Below are 3692 nucleotides of genomic sequence, written 5' to 3' on the forward strand. Positions count from 1 at the left end.
GCGTGGTGTGCTGGCGGCGCTCTCGCCAGACCGCCACCCCATGTGCTCCGCCCATCACTCCGGTTTGAGCCGTTGGCCGGCCGCCAGACTTAAATATTTCAGCGACAGCATTCAGGTGGAGTAGAAACTGAGCGGCAAAATTCAGAAAAATTTGGACTCGCAAAGAAAAAGAAAAAGAAAAAGAAAAATTTGGACTAACACATAGGGAAATAATTTCCTGTCACTAGTGCTTTTTCGGTTCTGGTTTTTAATAATGTTGCTTTTACGTCTTGTTTGACATCCCCAAAACCTTTACCTAATGAAAGGCGGAAAGTTAAAAACATTGACCAGTTCTAACTTATTTAATTAAATTATAATATTTTCTTAAGATGCGAATTACATTTTTCCTTGGTTTATTGTTCGTCTTACTTTATGTTCGCCTGTTGGTGTGGTTGGTTTGCTGGGGGAGAGGAAACAGAATTGCCTTGCCGATCATGCGCGGATCCGCAAGGACATTTGGGGAACACTTTTCACTCCCGTAAAAAGTGAAAGGAAATGTGGAATTCAAAAAGTATTCAACAAACAATTTTGTATAGGAATGGTACAGCAACTATATAAGAAATGTAAATAAAATAATCAATTTTTTTTTTCTTTGACATAATAAAACTCACCAAGGATTGTCTTTAATATATGTAATGTTTTATAGGGCTACAGTTTTCTAGAGATTTATTAGTTTAAAGCAAGGAAATTAGATTAGTTTGATGGCCTACTAAATTACTTTTCAATATTTCCGGCAATTTTTTAATTGGTCAGTTGAGCTGTGTTGCTTTACTACTTTGCACCAAAAAGAAATCTTTGAATGTTAATTTGATAAGTTTGGGTAAAAATTACACAACAGCTTGTATACAATTTGTTTGATCAATTTAAACCTAAATGAATGTCAAAAGTATACTACATTGTATGAAAAATTCAAAATAAAGATTTGTGTATAGGTAAGTTTTTTATATTTATTGTAAAATATAATTTTTAATATGGACTTACTCAAATTCCGTTTTCTCTTCAAATTAAAAATGTGAATGAAAAAAACAAATTGAATTAAGAAATTACAAGCGATGTCATCGTCAGTGCTTACATTATTCTATACATATATATGTGCAGTGTCTATCTCAGATCGAAGTAACGAAAGATACACATTCCTGCATAAATATGTATGTATGTAACCACCAATTGCGTTCTTAATATAGTATTATTTCCTATGGCAATTACTCGCCTGATTTAACGAACACTAATACTGAAATTTTTAATATTATTCACATTCGTCTTATTTTCACAATGTCGAGCTAACAATGATATATCGATACAGAATAGTATACGTAACAATGTTTCATGAAAATCAAAAATGTCAAGCCAGAGTCTTCCATGTGAGAGTCCGATGCCTTATATATGATTTCAAGTCCATCTGGTAAGGCGTCGTCTGCCTCTGATTCGAGAGATCACCGGTTTGGATACCGGCAAGGGCAAGACAAAGTTTTTAGGAAACGAATTACATATATCCTTATCAATTTTAAAAATATTGTGTTAAAAAGTATGTCATATTGAAAATAATATCAGATTTACTTTTCACCCAAAAAAAAGCCTTTGAGTGTCATTCTGATAAGTGAGGGTGAAAATGAATACACCTACTATAAAATTTTTCGGATCAATTTGATCTTTAATGAGCGTCAAAAGTACACTAAGGGAAAAACACCGTGCTAAAAACGTGCTAAATTAAAATATTAATATTATCATGGACGGCAGTCTACGTAGTGACGAAGCGCACCATAAGGGTGAGCGAAGGCGACTTCTGTATATACATACACAAAGAAATGAAAATCTACAGTAATCATCCGATTGTTTCGAGTGACACATTAATCGAAAGGTATCGCAAAAACGAAAGAAATTGCATACCAATACATTAAAAAATCAGTTGGTGTGGGAGAAAAAGTGCTGAAAGTAAAATTTGGAAAAATTGATCTGTTGTGGCCGGTAAGGATAGTTTCCCCCCCCTACAAACCTAGTTGTATTCGCTCTTTAAAATACGCGTCGAATAATTTAATGACTCATCTACCAAAATCGGATTCTCCGTTCAAAAGTAGTACGCAAAACAAGATTTTCAAGGTCCTCTCAAATCGAAAACTTTATCTTGTTTGTCAGTTTGTACCAAAACGTTATTTTAGACGATGTTAAACTAGCTAGATTGGCTAGAAAACAGCTATAAATAATTACATTTGTATACCCGTAACTTTTCATATCAAACAAAAACACCTATTAACGAGGTTAAAATATAGTGACGACCGCACCTTCAACAATCAAAAGTTCTGATATCAACTTCTGTTACGAAATTGTAATACACAAAAAAAAAATCGCCCTTAATTCGAGAAATTCGTTAAACCAATAAAATCGCCTATGATTTTCATCCACAGGCGACTCGCCTTTATTTTAAGTAAATAATTTTTTTGAATGTACGGTTTGCCATTTCTGGAAATAATGACAAATTTTTCTTAATGTACGGTAAAAAACCGTAAAGTTAAGGAAAATTTTCGTAAAATAAAAAACAAATTGTGTTGGTTTTGTATACTAATTATTACACGGGAATATAGTCTATAAATTTTTATTTTCCAGAATTTATTAAAGATTTTATATAAACACTTTTTATATTATATAAATAAAAAATGAAAGAATTCAGACAACCCCGGTGTGAACTCAAACCCGCGACTGCTCACACCGTAGCCAGACGTCTTAACCACTCAGCCAAGCGTGCTTCTTGTCATGCAATGACTGAAGAGAGCTATGTATTTTTGTTTCAGCTTTATGCATATCAGTAAAATTTATTTTAATTAATTGAACCTTTTTGAGCAATTTGGCAAATAGAAAATTGAAACTAATAAGAATAAAAATTAACTAAATTAAAAAAAGGAAAAAATACACAAAGCGTTCCCTTGCCGTGGTGTGAACCCGAACCAGTACTTTTTTACAATTGCTTATTTACCGGACGTATCTACCATCTAGACCACAAAAATGACTTTTCCCTTAAAATATGGGTACTTAATTTAATGAAGAATTTACTTTTATTTTAAGAAAATAAATAAAAAAAAATCGCAATAAGTTAAAGAACTTTTGGAGAATAAATACAACTCTTCTTCTTTGCAGAAAAAAAAATCATGCCGATTGTATATATTCTTGATCAGAATCACTAGCCGAATTTATCTAGCCATGTCCGTCTGTCCGTCCGTTTCTACGCAAACTAGACTCTCAGTTTTAAAGGTATTGGGCTAAAACTTTCCCAAAAGTCGTTTTTCTTTTGCTGGTAGTATGTAAGTCGGAACCAGCCGGTTCCCATAGGAACTATCGGGGAAAAAAATTAAAAGAAAATTATATCTTTGGTGTTTTTATACCCGTTATTCGTAGAGTAAAAGGGTATACTAGATTCGTCGGAAAGTATGTAACAGGTAGAAGGAAGCGTTAAAGTATATATATTATTGATCAGGATTACTAGCCGAGTTGATCTAGCCATGTCCGTCCGTCCGTCCGTATGAATGCTGAAATCTATATACAGGAGCTAGAATATTCATACTTGGCATGCAGATTCCTGGGCTTCCTACGCAGTGGAAGTTTGTTTCAGACGGGTTTCGTCCAATCCGCGAAAATCTCTAGTGCCTACAGTTTTTATGATA

This window comes from Drosophila biarmipes, chromosome 2R (genome assembly GCF_025231255.1).
Source record: "Drosophila biarmipes strain raj3 chromosome 2R, RU_DBia_V1.1, whole genome shotgun sequence".
Classification (NCBI taxonomy): domain Eukaryota; kingdom Metazoa; phylum Arthropoda; class Insecta; order Diptera; family Drosophilidae; genus Drosophila; species Drosophila biarmipes.